This window comes from Papaver somniferum, chromosome 2, assembly GCF_003573695.1.
Source record: "Papaver somniferum cultivar HN1 chromosome 2, ASM357369v1, whole genome shotgun sequence".
Classification (NCBI taxonomy): Eukaryota; Viridiplantae; Streptophyta; class Magnoliopsida; order Ranunculales; family Papaveraceae; genus Papaver; species Papaver somniferum.
This window is the reverse complement of record NC_039359.1, coordinates 192654581-192672885: the sequence shown is the minus strand read 5'-3', so window position 1 is coordinate 192672885 and position 18305 is coordinate 192654581. Positions and strand designations below refer to the sequence as shown.

General features: G+C 34.8%; 1 long non-coding RNA gene across 1 annotated transcript; it reads left to right on the top strand.

Annotated features, from left to right (window-relative positions):
• The first annotated feature begins 3411 nt into the window (after nt 1–3411).
• Nucleotides 3412–7887, top strand: LOC113350084. Its single transcript, XR_003360597.1, has 2 exons — nt 3412–3865; nt 6722–7887. It is a non-coding gene; the product is annotated as an uncharacterized LOC113350084 (long non-coding RNA).
• Nucleotides 7888–18305: the final 10418 nt, after the last annotated feature.

The window sequence follows — 18305 nt, the reverse complement described above, 5'->3', positions numbered from 1 at the left end:
CACTTATGGTCCGAATTAACCTTTGGCTTCTTCTACAAAGTTGTAGATGTTCACAAGACTTATCTAATAGACTATAGAACCAACCCAATTCAATTAGTAAACCTTAGCTATGCTAAAGATAGATAAATAAAAGATGTAGAACCTTAAATGGGCCTAGAATCATTAGAAAGACTTGTATGATTCATGTGTGAGCCTTTTGGCTAGATTCTTAGACTTCTTGTGTGATTAACAGTTAGTCTATTAACAACGATCGATTCAAAGGATGAATCAGTGGATCGTGGATCTCGAGGTAGACGTGGCTTGTCATCAAAAGATGTGGGAATACATTTGGCTCTTTTGTAACGATTGTTGTTTCTTTTACAAAAGTTTATATTTAACAAACCATGCATTGTCCGTCTATGCATTCCATGCTTTGTTTAAATTGCATTATGATAATTCTGTTGATTCTTTGAATCTTTCCATGAAATAGAAAGGACTTTTAAGGTATGTCATTATGAATTTTTATGGAAAATGAGAATTTCCACTTGTGGTATATAGTCTACGCTCCTTCACATTTATATCTACATGAATTCAGCTTTTATGCTTATATCGGTTGACAGTTTGCGAGTTCGGAATTGTCGATATCCATATTTACGATTAGGTGTGGATTTGCGAGTTCGGAATTGCACAACCATAGTATACATTGTTTGAAGAAGGAGTTTGTCCATATACATGTTTGTTTACTTCTGTGAGGATATGCTCTTTCACATTTATATCTACATGAATTCAGCTTTTATGCTTATATTGGTCGACAATTTGCGAGTTCGAAATTGTCGACATCCATATTTACGATTATGTGTTGATTTGCGAGTTCGGAATTGCACAACCATAGTATACATTGTTTGAAGAAAGAGCTTGTCCATATTCGTGTTGTGTATCTCAGTCACTTGGTCACTATTTAATGTCTGGGAAAACAATATTGTTTTTCTTAATCTTGCTTATGATTACTTAGAAGTTAAATGTTAATTATTCCCACTTTCAGTTTTCAGAGACAGATCAGAGTTGCGCAGTGAAAGCCACAAGTTTTGACTCCGTTAATTAGTTAACTTCTGCTATGTTATTTTTTTGTTTATTGTATCTGTAAACCAAATGACTATTATATATGTATCATTTGAGAGAAGTTCATGTATATATATTCTGAGCGGGGTTAGTTTTGGGATAAGTTTTGTAGCATATTTCTTAATTGAATGTTTAAGTATTCGAATTAGATTCATAATGCCTCTTTATTTAGTTAATCTCTTGGATTAGTCAGCTGCTAGTTTATGGGGCGCTACAATGTTGGAATCAGAGCTCACTATTAGATCTTATATGGGTGACAATAGGAATAGCCAGTGCCAGTCAGTGAACTAGATTAGTTTAGAACTGGGTTGGGTTGTGAGATAAATCTTAATCACTAAAAACTATCTACAATTAAAAGAATTATTTGATTGATTGATTTGTTTGTTTGTAACGAAGTAAAAGTTGTAGGGTACACCAATAGATTTAGCTGATATGGATTTGAGAATAATTGATATAAATAGTATGAACAGGTACACAATACAATATTAAAGAAATAGTGAGATTAATATTATTTATAAATCTTGGAAGTCACATATAAACTTATTAAGCACCTTGACTTATACGTAGGGTCATAATTTATAATCACATAAATGTTAATAATATTTTTGGGACTCAATAATAATTGAAAGAGTAGTTAGAATATTAGTTCGACCATCGATGTTAATAATAAAAGTATTATTATAGTTATTATAGATGATAAAAACGGTAATAATAATTTTAATAAAGTAATGTTAGCATTTACCAATTACTACCATATTAAACTTAGTTAAAATTTCAATAAGGATATAATGTATAAAATAAAAAGACTCAACTTGCTAGTAATTTTGTACTGAAATTATGTTTAGCCTAACAAATGATCCAATAAATCTTTAAAATAGGATAAATATATATGAAGTATAAATAGTGGCATTCGGATACTTAGTATTAGAATTAAAAGAAAAATAATTTCGTATATTCATGGATATTTTACATTAATAGCAAAATCTAAAGACTATTATGATATATCATAATTTTATGCAGACTCAAATTTAAATTATATTAAATTACCAATGCCAACATTTAACGAGATATAGTATATGGACTCAGTATGAATAAGTAAAATCTATCATACTAACCCTTACGTGAATGTGAAATTGTATTTAGAAGATTAATACTTAGTATACCAACTGGACTATCAACTTAAGAATAATGAGAATGATAATGCAATTGATAATAATATTCAAGAATTAGACTAGTAGCAAATCTATAGTAAATAATATTTAGAAAATTTGTATATGTATTAGACTAAAGTTAAAATATCAGATATTATAAATTGACGTGAATCGAATTTGGATTATTTATCTTGATAAAATAAATAAATAAAAATAATGACAAATAATAAAATAAAATAAAATAAATTTTGATAACTAAGTTGTTTAAAATGCCGTGAACCATTTATATATTTACGAAGTAAATTAATAAGAATTACGGTAAAAGTTTAGAAACTAATTAATTTTAATAGATTAATAATTAGTAATCCAGCACCGGGGAGTAGTGAAGGTTGTGTTTTCTCTGTTCGTAAGAAGGCATTGTTGGGCTTGGCCAACCTTGACAGGACAACTGCATTCAAAGAGGACCGATCATACAAGTTTAGTATAATTATTTTAGAAACCAATAAATGACTGATCATAGAAGTATAGTTTAGTCCTTTTAAAAAAACCGATAATTACAAACTCAATTAGAAAGATTCGTAGGGAATCTCCCTTGTAATTAGAGACAATTATCTTATGAAATAGAAATTAGTATAGTTGAACCTAGAGCCTCAAATCGTAGTAGTAGAAAGCCATTTAGGTTTGTGCTTTGTTTTATGTTGTTTGCGCTTAGACAAGAGATAGTATTTTTGTTCAAGGTGAGGAGTTTTTGAAGACCAGAAGAATGGTTTGATTTTCGAGGACGAAAATTTTATAAGGTGGGGAGAATGTAAGGACCCTCAAGTTCGTCAATGCTATTAGACTAGTCAAGAGACATCTTAGCAGATAATAACTCGACTAATTTAAAATGTATGTTAATTATTAGGAATTAATGAAACAACGAACCAGATACGAAACTAGTATCGTTGCATAGGTCTCGAAAAGTTATGCGGAATAGACTAGTCGAACGCGTCATTTGGATATCATATGAAGACGATATTAGTAGATTGGTTTGAAGGGTAGAATCGTCATTTTCCAAAGCACCGGGTGGATGTCTTATCTGTACGTCACGTGTCCTAATAATATTTCCTTGGTATTATATAAACCCCGGTCGAAGATGAGACCATATCTCTTTCTTTCTCTTTTCTTTTCTCTTCTTATTTTTCTCGTATTCTCTGTTCTTCTTTTTATTTTTCTTCTCTTCTTTATGTTCTTCCTCCGAGAGATTTATGAGCTGTGAGTGAGGATTGATTAAAGAAACTCAGTGATGAATATTTATAGATGATGGCGGAGTCGAGTTGTTGTTGAAGAATATTAAAATAAAGATGAATCAGAGAAAAGCAGAATCAGAGTTAAGGTTGAAGAATAGTTTAAAATTGATAAACTAGGGCTCAATTCTGTTAATAAGAAGATGATGGAATTAATTCCAGTGCCGATCTGTTTGATGCTTGAGCAAAGCTGGTTCCGTTGATGAATTGAAGAATTTAGGGTTTGTATGAAGTTACATGGAAGATGAAGTTGATAATTCTGAAGTATGATTAGAGGTGGGTTTGCTGTGAATTAGGGTTAGACTGAATTATTAATTCGAGATTGGATAAGTTAAGGTTTTGAAGATGAGATCGATTGAAGATGTTAATAAAATTAAGGTTTCGCTGTGTTCTTGAGAAAGTGATGAAGGTGATTATGAGGCTGAAATCGATAGAAGAAGAGTTGGGTTATCTAAGTTATTGGAGATGTTGTTGATTCAGTCGATTATGCAAACTCAGGAAAAGGAAGAAAAGGTAATTTAAGGCACCCTTCCAATTGAATGAATTGATAATTGTAGATATGTGTCGCTTAGATTGAAACTGAATTGAGCCTGTTGGAGTTTTACTTTTGCCTTAACTGTGGAATTGAGATGTGTGAAACTCTGAATTGCAAATGGTGGTGATTGGTGTTATGGGTAAGCCTCTAAATTATCTGAATTTTAATATTTTGATTTGAATGGTTACAATTGTTGAGGTTCTGTGAATATGTCTGAGTTGGAGATGAGTTATGAGTTGTTAATGAAAGTATAATGAAACTGACATTTAGGTAACTATTGTGTGTATGTTGAATTGAAGTTATTTTGGATGGATTGATTGTGGTGTTGATTATTGGTGGTGGTATGAATGAATTGGGGATTGAATATCAGTTGAGTATTGTGTTTCTGTTTAAGAGGACTTGTGCTTGATGGAGATTGCAGATGTTGTGAACAGAATTGGTTGTGGGATCGATTTGAGTATTGTTGTTGATGTGGTAGCTACTGGAATGTTGTTGAATACAAGGAAAGGTTTGTTGTAGAGGAAGGGTAATGGTTCTGTTGAATCGAGATGGTAGTGAACTGGAGAATATGTTATGGGTTGGTCTGGTTGAGTGTATGTTATTGTTGGGGTTGTGTGGATTGAAGATAATAGAGATTGAGATTTGGTTATGTGTTGATGTTGTTGAACTGGGCAGTTATAACTGAAAAGAAAGAAGAAGAGTTGAAATGTAATTGGATCAGATTGTGTTGCGGTTGAGCTATATTGCAGGAACATAGATTCTGGGATGAAGGTTAGATGAGGGTGTTGAGTGGAACCTCTCTAGTGAAAGATTGTAACTACATTGACGATTGTAGGAAATAGCTTATAGCTCCACCGGAGGCTTGCTACTACAATTGCAGGTAGGCTTAAATTGCAGTTGTATTTGTGTATTAATCTTGAAGTTTGTTTTGAATGAATGCAATGTATAATGATTGTATAAACTTACAGGGGGTTAGTCCTCGAGTGATTTCGGGGGAGTTGAGTGTATTTTAAATATCAGGGATTTTGAGAGAGTGTAGGGAGTTTGAGAGAGTTTTGTGTTTTTGAGTTCAGGGAGTTTGGGGGAGTGTAGGGAGTTTGAGAGAGTTTATTAGAGGGAGTTTGGGGGAGTTTGAGAGAGTTCACTCCTAACTCATTCTCTTTTAAGAAACAATAAACCCTTATTTGCAAATAACATTGATCTTTAATCAAAAAGAAAAAAATAAATGAAAATGATCATATCTCTATATCAATAGTATGTTATTTTGTGCAACGATATAATTTGTTTTTCCCTTCAATTTAACGGTCTCCATGTAATTCTAACTCCCTTTGTTCACGAACATTTTCCCACATATCATCCGCTATACTCTTTCTCCAACCGAATCCAGAAGTACAAGATATAAACAAATCCTGGTATTGACCAAATCTAGTCTTCAGCCATCTATGTTTCCCTTTATAGTTCTAAAAAGATTTCTCACAACCACATGCTTGGTTAAGTTTTGGAAGTATATCCTCTTCCACTATTCTCTTAGTAAAACATACACTAGTGTCTTTCTTCTTCTCAAGTGTAGCTTCTAGCAACAGTTCCAATAATTTCTCAGTCTCTCGAGTTGTCCATTGTTTGTAATTCGTAGTCACTTCCGTTTCCGGTTCCGTATTCTTATTCTTCCTAACATTATTTTTCTTCTTGTTGTTTTCAGCAGGTTGGCTGGATTTTTCCATTTCTATGGTGTGACATGTTAGCTACATTAGTATTTAGACTAATACTAGAACTTAACAAAGCAAGGATAGTAATAACACCAAACAGTCTAATGTAAACATGATAAAAAAATGTGATACTAGATTACACAGTACTAACACGCAGAGCTACTTATCCAAATTGTTAATCAAAGAAAATCCCTTAGCAACTCCTTGCAACAAAAGCACCGTATGAATTGGCTAAAACACGCCAATACGGAATGAAGTACGCCACTGTATTGAACTTTGGCATATAGAATAGAAGAGAAGTATGTGTCTAAATAAGATGACTTAACAAGTGATAGTGATTCTCAATGACACCCATGCAAAGTAGCAAGCCAATTAATGCATGATGACATAACAAATTATGAAGATAGCTGTAAAGGAATTCTGTTTCACCGAAACACAGTTTAAGATTGTCCAATCTTTGCAGTACTAATACTTACCTGATCCTCTTTAAATTTTTATGGTACACTTACAACTCAATATTCCACAACACACTCAAAAATCATAGCATTCCATCTGTTCATTAAAAAGATACATTACTCAGAACCCGACTACTTTCAATACGTGCATACAGAATTCAGTTCCGGATTTCTCACACTTTGGTGTACCTAAAGTGATCAGAACTTCATGAAATTTCTACAGTAGGTAACCTTCATATATACAAACATCATACTAAAATTTCAGCTTTGTCCGATAAGCGGAGAATGAGATAAATAGGAATCAGTCCCCTATTCGGGATTTAAACTCAGCAGACCATAGTCATATATTGTGCAAGCTTTGTAGTAGCAAACGTGACCTGATCCGCGTGAAAATTTTACTGTACTTCTATAATAAGGTAAACTACGACATACTCAAATTTCATCATATTCCAACGGTTGAATTTAAAGATATCATTATAATCAAATTAAGGTTAAGGTTTTGAAGATGAGATCGATTGAAGATGTTAATAAAATTAAGGTTTCGCTGTGTTCTTGAGAAAGTGATGAAGGTGATTATGAGGCTGAAATCGATAGAAGAAGAGTTGGGTTATCTAAGTTATTGGAGATGTTGTTGATTCAGTCGATTATGCAAACTCAGGAAAAGGAAGAAAAGGTAATTTAAGGCACCCTTCCAATTGAATGAATTGATAATTGTAGATATGTGTCGCTTAGATTGAAACTGAATTGAGCCTGTTGGAGTTTTACTTTTGCCTTAACTGTGGAATTGAGATGTGTGAAACTCTGAATTGCAAATGGTGGTGATTGGTGTTATGGGTAAGCCTCTAAATTATCTGAATTTTAATATTTTGATTTGAATGGTTACAATTGTTGAGGTTCTGTGAATATGTCTGAGTTGGAGATGAGTTATGAGTTGTTAATGAAAGTATAATGAAACTGACATTTAGGTAACTATTATGTGCATGTTGAATTGAAGTTATTTTGGATGGATTGATTGTGGTGTTGATTATTGGTGGTGGTATGAATGAATTGGGGATTGAATATCAGTTGAGTATTGTGTTTCTTTTTAAGAGGACTTGTTCTTGATGGAGATTGCAGATGTTGTGAACAGAATTGGTTGTGGGATCGATTTGAGTATTGTTGTTGATGTGGTAGCTACTGGAATGATGTTAAATACAAGGAAAGGTTTGTTTTAGAGGAAGGGTAATGGTTCTGTTAAATCGAGATGGTAGTGAACTGGAGAATATGTTATGGGTTGGTCTGGTTGAGTGTATGTTATTGTTGGGGTTGTGTGGATTGAAGATAATAGAAATTGAGATTTGGTTATGTGTTGATGTTGTTGAACTGGGCAGTTATAACTGAAAAGAAAGAAGAAGAGTTGAAATGTAATTGGGCCAGATTGTGTTGCGGTTGAGCTATATTGCAGGAACATAGATTCTGGGATGAAGGTTAGATTAGGGTGTTGAGTTGAACCTCTCTAGTGAAAGATTGTAACTACATTGACGATTGTAAGGAATAGCTTATAGCTCCACTAGAGGCTTGCTACTGCAATTGCAGGTAGGCTTAAATTGCAGTTGTATTTGTGTATTAATCTTGAAGTTTGTTTTGAATGAATGAAATGTATAATGATTGTATAAACTTAGGTTCTTGGGTGTTAGGCTTGTTAGACATCCTAGTCAGATTATCTGACTGTTTTTATACCTAGATGACTCAGGGTATCTAACTGAGTTGATCCGATTTGACTCAGTGGACCAGTCTCGACTCAGTTGACCGATTTAGTCTTTGACTTATTTGACCATTGACCCCGGACTTTGACTTGACGTGGACTGTTAGTTGACCCTTTGACAGTCAGTGACCGTTAGATTGACCCAGTTGGGGTCAAGTCTTGTGTAGTGGGTCGGAATAGTGTGTCGTACCGGATCAGGCCCATGGGTTTGGGCTTAGGGGCATCAATCTTAATTAGTGTTTGGACCACTTATGGTCCGAATTAACCTTTGGCTTCTTCTACAAAGTTGTAGATGTTCACAAGACTTATCTAATAGATTATAGAACCAACCCAATTCAATTAGTAAACCTTAGCTATGCTAAAGATAGATAAATAAAATATGTAGAACCTTAAATGGGCCTAGAATCATTAGAAAGACTTGTATGATTCATGTGTGAGTCTTTTGGCTAGATTCTTAGACTTATTGTGTGATTAACAGTTAGTCTATTAACAACGATCGATTCAAAGGACGAACCAGTGGATCGTGGATCTCGAGGTAGACGTGGCTTGTCATCAAAAGAGGTGGGAATACATTTGACTCTTTTGCAAACATTGTTGTTTCTTTTACAAAAGTTTATATTTAAAAAACCATGCATTGTCTGTCTATGCATTCCATGCTTTATTTAAATTTCATTATGATAATTCTGTTGATTCTTTGAATCTTTCCATGAAATGGAAAGGACTTTTAAGGTATGTGATTATGAATTTTTATGGGAAATGAGAATTTCCACTTGTGGTATATAGTCTACGCTCCTTCACATTTACATCTACATGAATTCAGCTTTTATGCTTATATCAGTTAACAGTTTGCGAGTTCGGAATTGTCGACATCCATATTTACGATTAGGTGTGGATTTGCGAGTTCGGAATTGCACAACCATAGTATACATTATTTGAAGAAGGAGTTTTTCAATATACATGTTTGTTTACTTCTGTGAGGATATGCTCTTTCACATTTATATCTACATGAATTCAGCTTTTATGCTTATATTGGTCGACAATTTGCGAGTTCGGAATTGTCGACATCCATATTTATGATTAGGTGTGGATTTGCGAGTTCGGAATTGCACAACCATAGTATACATTGTTTGAAGAAAGAGCTTGTCCATATTCGTGTTGTGTATCTCAGTGACTTGGTCACTATTTAATGTCTGGGAAAACATTATTGTTTTTTTTAATCTTGCTTATGATTACTTAGAAGTTAAATGTTAATTATTCCCACTTTCAGTTTTCAGAGACAGATCAGAGTTGCGCAGCGAAAGCCACAAGTGTTGACTCCGTTAATTAGTTAACTTCTGCTATGTTATTGTGTTGTTTATTGTATCTGTAAACCAAATGACTATTGTATATGTATCATTTGAGAGAAGTTCATATATATATATATATTCTGAGCGGGGTTAGTTTTGGGATAAGTTTTGTAGCATATTTCTTAATTGAATGTTTAAGTATTTGAATTGTAGTTAATCTCTTGGATTAGTCAGCTGCTAGCTTAGGGGGCGCTACATGTTGCCTCGTTAAAACCTTGTCAGAAAAATAACATGGGACAAAACCTGAAACGAAGGGAAAAAGAGTACAACTTTTGTCAATTTACGGATGTTAACTCAACTATATGAGTATTACAAAAAGTAAGCATCAAAATAATAACTCTATTTTATATCAAAGATGAGTTTATGCTAGCATAATTCTAACTGCAGATTGAAGAAAGGAAAGAAAACAGAATTATTGCTGCAAAAGCATGGATTTTTGTGTTTTTAAGGACTCCTCAAGAGACCTACAAAATTAATCCGGATTTTTGGTTTGGAACCAAAATTTCTAAAAAACACATAAAGGATTGTTAAAACTTAACACAATCGAGTCAGGTGGCTGTCTGAGTATATTTTGAATCATACATGGATTACAAATTTGAATATGTTCCCAATCACAAATCTTGTGTAAATGCAATATGAGTCCTTCAAGGACTACCACGCTAAATACACCATACATGGAGAACAAAACATTATCTAATCAATCATAGGGTTTGAATAAAAAAATAAAACTCTCCAATCGTTTTTACAACGAATATATTTCTCGTTTGACGCATTAATGACTACACCAACCTGTAATTAATAGGTTTGGCAATTTAAAGGTGTTAGTCTTGGATCCAAAATTGCGTCAATCAATAGAGATTAATCCAACCAAATTTGGATTGTATGACAACCAATCACATATGTCGATATTCCTCTGCAGAGGGGTTAACAACCACCATCTTTATTATTTGAGTAGCTACTATTAATAAATTTTCGAAAATAATTGGCTTACTAAGAGCCCACACGATTCTCAAATTTATGCATATCTTGAAAAATTAATCAATTACTGGTACCAGCGCCCGCAGGCGTTATAATCCCCTCGTTTTCATGTGAGAAGAGATTATTATATTTGAGAATGTGATTTTGGTACACTCAATTGAAGCACTACCTGTAGCCTTTTCTAGAACACTACTTATTTGCTAGATGTGACTGGATTTCCTCGTAAGAGGCAAAGCTATATAAAAGCAAAATGAGAAAAATTTCACGCCAATTATATAATGACAACCTTAATCGATTTGATTGATGTGAGACAAATTAATATAACCTTTAAATTAATGAACACCAAACTCCGGTAGTTAGGGGTGTAAATTCGGGCAGGCCGGGCCGCCCGACCCAAAAACTAAGACAGGCCGAGCAGGCCAGGCTTAATATTTGTGAGCCCGTAAACAAATTCAGACCGGACAGGCCGGGCACAAGTAGATAATTTGCTACCCAAAGACCGCCCAAAGCCCGCTTTTTATACGGGCAGGCCAGATCGGGCCGGACATGCCACTATTTTGATTTATTTTTTTTAAGTTTAAATTTTCAAATGAACGGTATTAAATACAATATCATTTCCTTTCCAACATCGCATATCATAAGTGATAGTATTATTTTATATTTAAATTACACTGACAAATATTTAATTTAGCCTATAATAAATAATTAATTAGAGTACAATAAACTTTCTAATAAGAAAATATATTACCATTAATGTTTTGAAAAGGTTAATTATAAGTAAAAAAGCAATTATATATTTTATTTTTCTTGACACAAAATTGACAATTATAAAATTGTAACTTTTAAGTCTTTTAAGAGGATATTAAATGATTAATGACACATAGAAGGCTTTCAGGCCGGGCACCAGGCCGGGTATCAGGACGGGCATCATAATTAATCCAAAGCCCGAGACCGCCCAATAAATTAATCCAGGCCAGGCAGGGTGGTCCATGACGGGCCATAACAGGCTTTGGGCTACTTCGGGTACAGGCGGGCTCGGGCGGATACAGGCAGGCCGAGTATTTTCGGGTATTATTTACACCCCTACCGGTAGTGTATGGTCTCCCCCTGGTTGTGGCGGAGATACTGTCATCTCATATACGAAAATAAGTTTTATAAAGTATTATCCGATTAATTAGAGACATATACTTATTATAAAATATATCTTTCGACATAAAAAAATGTAGTCTTAATAGACATACATATTTAACATCAACCATGTGTTACGTTTGGAACCCAAAATTAATTGGTATAAAAGCATATAAAATATGCGTACTCTCCAAAAAAAAATGAGAATAAAACTATGGACACTTATGTTAGCAAAAGAAATTTATAGAAATATCAATTAAGTCGCTCAAGGACTAATGATATTGGCTAACAAGCCGGGTGCGCACGCACTGACCTTTAGTGTCCTACCATATTCCAACTAGAAGTGGAACGGTCCAAAAAAAAATTTGTAGATTATTAAAAGGAAAAAATTAAAATTGCTCGATATCCCTCAAAAATGTAGCAATTTTTGATTCACTGGTATTTGCAAATATTACGAATAACGATTTCAACTCTTTTGGGATTGATTGATAGAAAGTTTCTTTTTAAGAAGATAAAGAAACCATAAATCGTTATTTTTCTAGGAAAAACACCATGTTATGGTTGATAAATAGTTTCTTTAAAGGGATAGAAACCAATGGATTATTATTTGATAAAACCATATTTGATGGTACAAGTTGGTTTTCGAAATCGCACCATATTGACAAAAAATTAGAAAATATGCCAATATATTTTCTCTTTTCTTATGGAAACGATGGAGAAAATTAACACCAACTCGATTGGTTTGTATGATTTATCGAAATCGTTTCGACAAACTAAAAAAATGTTGTTTAATCATCGCATATGGAAGGAAAAAATCCATTTTATGGGAATTTTTATTATTGTCATACGGTTTCGGGCAAATAAATATAAACCATATGATAAATCACATGATCTTTTTCTAATGGACAAAGATGCCGGAGTAAATCGGCCGGAGGTTCATGAATCATGAATGTGATTAATTAACGTAAATGACGATGAATATCCCCGATGACACCAATTTTAATTTGATGATTATAGTTTCATAAGAGAAATAGAAACTTTAAACCTTCTTGAAAAAAAATATATAAGAAAGGGAAATCAACTTATTCAAAAAAATAGTTGATCACCCATATCCTGAGAATTAAAGACTACGTCTAATCAATATTCACCTATGGATATCAATTGCTCCCAAAAGAATGGTTATAATAACAGCCTTGGAGTTGAAAGGTAGGTTAAAAGAAATAATCCACGCACCTGTTTGCTGCTCCAAAATCATAAGATAGAAGGCTTATATGATCACGTGCATAGCTGATATCTTGAGGTTTTATTGACACCTCATGTCCTACGAACAGTTATTGCACAAAATAGTTGGTAACATGAAAGTTTTGGATCGTACATATGATATTAAAATAAAGAATACAACTAGTGTTGGAAAAGAAAGAAAATCCCTTTTCGTCCTCTTTTATGCAGAGATATATCATATCCATCGACTGTTATCTTATATCGCTTCATGCCATGCTTGGTGTTTATGCTCGGATAGAGCTACGTGCTGATGACGTGTTGTAAATTAGAGAAAGAGAATAAGGAGACATCAAAGTAGAGGGGAAGAAGAAGAGAGTTCTCATTAGATGCGTAGAGAATTACAATGGGTTAAGCCTCTATTTATATAGATAGAAGACTTGGTTTCCAAGATACGTAAACCCTAATTTTAGACACAAAGCGCATCTTAGTAAATAAACTTGGTTTATAACATAATCATTTTTTAATTATAAATGTTTTCTTAATGATTATAATATTTATTTCTATTGATAAGTAATTTTGATAAATAATATCAATAGACATTTTTGGCAACAATGAGTAATAGAAGAGGTGGAAGCCGAAAGATTGTGGTGGTTAAGGGCGGAGCCAAGTACAATTATATTTATTTTTGTTCTTATCGTAAAATGGGATACAAAGTCCATTTTCCACATGTATCCAACTTGCCAAGAATTTTTTTCTCCCTCTTTCCTCAAAATTCTGGCTCCGCCCTTGGTTTGTGGTGGAAGAAGTAGTGACGGTGAGTGCTGGCGAGTAGTGATGGATAATATTAATTTTATGTTGTCGTTATAACATCGATAACATCGTAGTGTGGAAGATGTGGTTGGTTGTTTTTAAAAAATTTGATAAATGAAGGTACCATAAATTTCAGGGATGATATCATACAAGACAATATTTTCATGATCATAGTTGGATCACCCAAATGGTACCCCTGTTATCTTTGGTACTATATCGTATAAATCGTGATTTTTTAATGTTAAAATAAAATTGATTGCAATACAAAAAAGAATATATACACGGAAAAATATAATGAAACTAATCAATTGACGACATTTTGTTCAATCTAAACCTCATACATGACAATTGTGATTGAAAATTAGAATTGCGTCCAACAACTTACATGGGTGGGCGGCAGTGATGGTGGCAGTGGTGGAGTCAAAAATTGACATTGAGGAGGCTTATTTTTTTTTTTAAAGAAACATGTAAACTTTGGTGGACTGAACCATAAATATATATGAACAAAGTACTATTTATAAAATAAACTAAAAATTATGTAATTATTAAAAATTTAAGGGGTTAGAGCCAAGTTAGTCAGCCCTTGGATATGCCACTAAAATGGATTCATATGGTTTTATGGTGATGGCGGGTATTGGTGAACAAAAACGTATTATGCTAATTTCGTAACGCCACAAAATATATAACGTTATATTATAAAGTATAAAACGTGGTTGATCATTCTAATGTTAAAATAAACTCGATAAAACACATGCCCATTTTAAAAAATTGGTGCAATCAATTGCCGTGTTATGTAATAACTAAACGAACGACACGAATCAAGATCAGAACATATGAAATTATTTATTATCGATTTGGCTATGTAAAGAGTGGTCAGGATTTTTCATTGGCAAAGAAAAATTTACCACTGGGGTTTGTTCAACTTAACCATTTTTAAATGTTTTATTAATTAGTGTAGATGGTGGATTTTCGACAAGGGTTAAAATCATAAAACCATAATTATACATGCTCCTGATCGGGCAATCAGATGAGTATTGAGGCTCGTGTCTCTCATTGAAGCATGAAAGCTCATGCCATAAAATCTCTGACTGAGAATGCTGTCTCTCAAAGTATATGATGATGTGTAGTCTCTCAGCTGAGGCAACGACACATCTCATGAATACTGAGCAATTTCAGTAATTGTTTCATATAGAATCGAAAGATTGGACGGCTCCTAGATAACATGTCTGCTAGTATAGAGCAATAACGTCTTCAGGATGCAACAAGGTTTTCCCTGACTATACAAGAGAAATATGACGTTTCAACAAGCTCATATCTCTCAATTCTCAGATAATTAATGCTTCTAGACAGCATGCCTGCTAGTATAGAGCCATCAATTAATTATCTTTAATCGTTAACTGAATATTGAACAATATTCTACGATTTTTCGTAATATTTCGTCACTTGAATTTGTGGCTCTTCCCAACAGAATTCCACGGGTTAGTGATAAATATTCAACGTACGAGCATCTGAGCAGCTCTCGAGTAAGCTCCGACCAAAATGGTGCAAGTGTACTCAGCAATAATACACAAACGAGCACCTGAATGCACAAAAAAGAATTATAAAACACGAAGGAACGATGAACCTATGCAAAGTAGAAAGAAAATAATAAATAATAAAATATTAATCGAGGCGCTGGGGGACTGGGCCCACCGGCCGGCCAGTCATGCCGTGGCCAGTCCCACGTCCAATTTTATATTATACCATATTTTTATTATTTTCCTTGATCTCATGAAAATCCCTTCATTAGAGAAAATCTCCTTCGTCTCAAGGAAACTCCTCAGTCTCATGGTGTTTCCTCGTATCAAAGAAATAATAATAAATTAAAAAGATGTCGTGGGACCGAGCTCACTAGCCGTTCGTCCATACCCTTTCCGTGGCCGGTCCCACACCTCATGACCCCTTGTTATTATATTATTATTTCCCTCATCCCATGAAAATTCCTTGAATTCATGAAATTTCTCTAAACCCATGAAAAATAATATAAAATTAGGGAAACTCGTGGGACCGGCTCTAGCCGGACGGTCATGCCTCAGCCGGTCCCACTTGCCCCTTATTTTATTGATATTATTTTTTATGTTTCCTCATCTTATTGAAACTCCCTGATTTCAACAAAATTCCCTGGTTTCAACAAACCTTTTTGATTTTATGATATTTTCCTAAAATCATGAAAAATTATATAAAATTGGGAAGAGTGCCTTGGGACCGTGCCCATTGGCCGGCCGACCATTCCCTGGCCATAGCCGGTCCCACACTTCATCACTCCCTACTTTATTATTATTATTATTTTCCTAATCTCATGGAAATTCCTTAATCTCATGAAGTTCTTCAGTTTCATGGTATTTCCCTCACATCAGGAAAAATACATAAAATTGGGAAAGGTGCTGCGGGACCGAGCTTCCTAGCTGGACGATCATTCCCTAGCCATGGACGGTCCCACACCTTGCAACTCCCTATTTTATTAATTATTTTTTCATCATCTCATGAAGATTCTCCAGTTTCAGCAAAACCCTGAATCCTTCATATTTTCTCAAAATGTTGCTCAAACGCGCATCAGAAAATATCGAAACTCTCAGGACTAAGACACGAACATTATGGTGACACGGGCATGTCTCCTTGACCGACCAAGGCTGGCCCTGAGGCTTGCAATGAGCCGGTCCCACGTGTTTTAACGATTTTGACCTAATTTGCTCAATTGCTCATATTGGGTCCAAACTCTTCCCAAACAACTTGGAGTTTGCTCAAACGACCATCAGCTGGTCCCAACACCACCAAGGGCCGGTATCATGCTCTCTTGATCGGACCCTCATATTTTCATAACTAGGTTTTACTATCTAACGCTCACACGAGCATTATTTTAATAAATGATTAAACCAGCATTCAATCATCTTTTCACCAACTGGTCTTCAGGAGACTTTGGTATTTTGCTCACTTGAGCATCTGGGATCTACACGGTCGATTCATCATCCCATGTAGCCGGTCCCTCCTTCATATCATGAACGGTTTCCGATAAATCATCAATTCAGCAATTGATCAAAATTAGGGTTTCGAATCCAGAGCTATGCAAAAAACATAATTCTGAGCAGATTCAAACATTAACAATTTTACGTTGATCTCGTGGTAAACATTTTGATAATTATGCTCGGATCAGATGCCAACATCTTAAATCAACATTTGCTCAGACGAGCAACATTTGTTCAAATGAGCAACATCTGCTCACACCAAATAATATTGGTTCAATTATTAATATTCAACAATTCATCAAATGAGCAACATTCGCTCAAATCGACAATATTTTTTCACGCTGAAGAATGTTGGTTCAACTATCAATATTCAATAATTCATCAGATGAGCAACATTTGCTCAGACTAGCAATATTTGCTCAGACTAAGGAATATTGGTTCAACTATCAATATTCAACGATTCAGCAACACAATTTTCTCAGGTTATCAACATTTATTCGATAATGATATTTTCTGTCTCAGCAGACATATTTGATTCATGAGTCTCAGAACATTTGCAAATTATGTTCAACTCAGCAATACAAGGACTCATAGTCCCATAAAGTCAGCAACTGACTAACTAAATACACGTCTGTCTTGCAGACTACACATTCATGAGATATCAATCATGTCACATGGGGGGATATTAACTAGGGTTTTGGTCTGGCGGACTACGACACGTGTGTTCATACACTCGATGAGAATGTGAGCAAGTCGTGCAATTAGTTGGAGGAGTTAGCAAAGTACTGGGTGGAAAGTTAACCAAGTCTCCGCACGATGAGAAACTGGTTTCAACACGATTTTCCACTTCCCCACTCTTTGACTCCAGCAACTGTCACACTTCATGGGATCATGGTGTTTTCAATTCAGCAATATAAAAGGCCTCCGAATCATGATTGAAACGGAGAAGCATTTCTCGACAAGTTCATACAGACAATCTTTCGTCTACACGAACTCATCTTCTGAGCAATCACTCTCAACTGAGTAAATTCAATCATTCAGAACTTTCTTACGTAGAATACACAATACACCTACAATCTCGATCACCAGTGATCCCACACATTTCTCAGCTTCCCTCCTACAGATCAACCCAGCCTCTCTTGTGACCAAATCGACCCTGGAACGTCCATTGTCTTGGTTTAGGCCGGAGTCCTACAGATTTATCTCTCAAACTTAAAGCACTCCCTTCTTGCAGTGCATCTGTGTGAGGTTGAGCATTTTCTCGGTTCAAGGAGTCTCCACACGGTCATCTCCTCAATTCCGTAAAAACCATAAAATCATTTTTCCCCATCTACAGATTGGCGACCACAGTGGGAGATTAATCTCTCGGTTGCAATCTCAAGCTTTTACAGGATGGTTGATCTTAGGTCACGCACGATCGCAGAGCCTAACACAAACGATGCTAGCACTAGCAACAATAACAATGAGGATATCCCGGAAACCATTCCGGCCTCTAACATTGACGATGGTAATGTTATTCCTCCTCACGCTAACATGGAAGGTCATCCTTTATTCGTCTGATACCCTGAGGAAGTCAGAGGGAATCCACCACCTACCATGGCTGATCTTATCAAGGTGCAAGAGACTCTTGCAAAGAATCAAACTGACATGACTGCGACAAAAAAGGAGTTATTCAATTATCTCAGGACTCTCACTGACAAGATGTCAGAGAAGACTCAAGGAAAACGAAAATAAAAAGAGACATCCCCAGATGCTGATCCTGAAGTAGTTCCAATTCATGCAGTAGATAACAACGAAGTCCGCAAAGCTGCAGACGATTCATCGACAAAGGAATCATCAAATTTC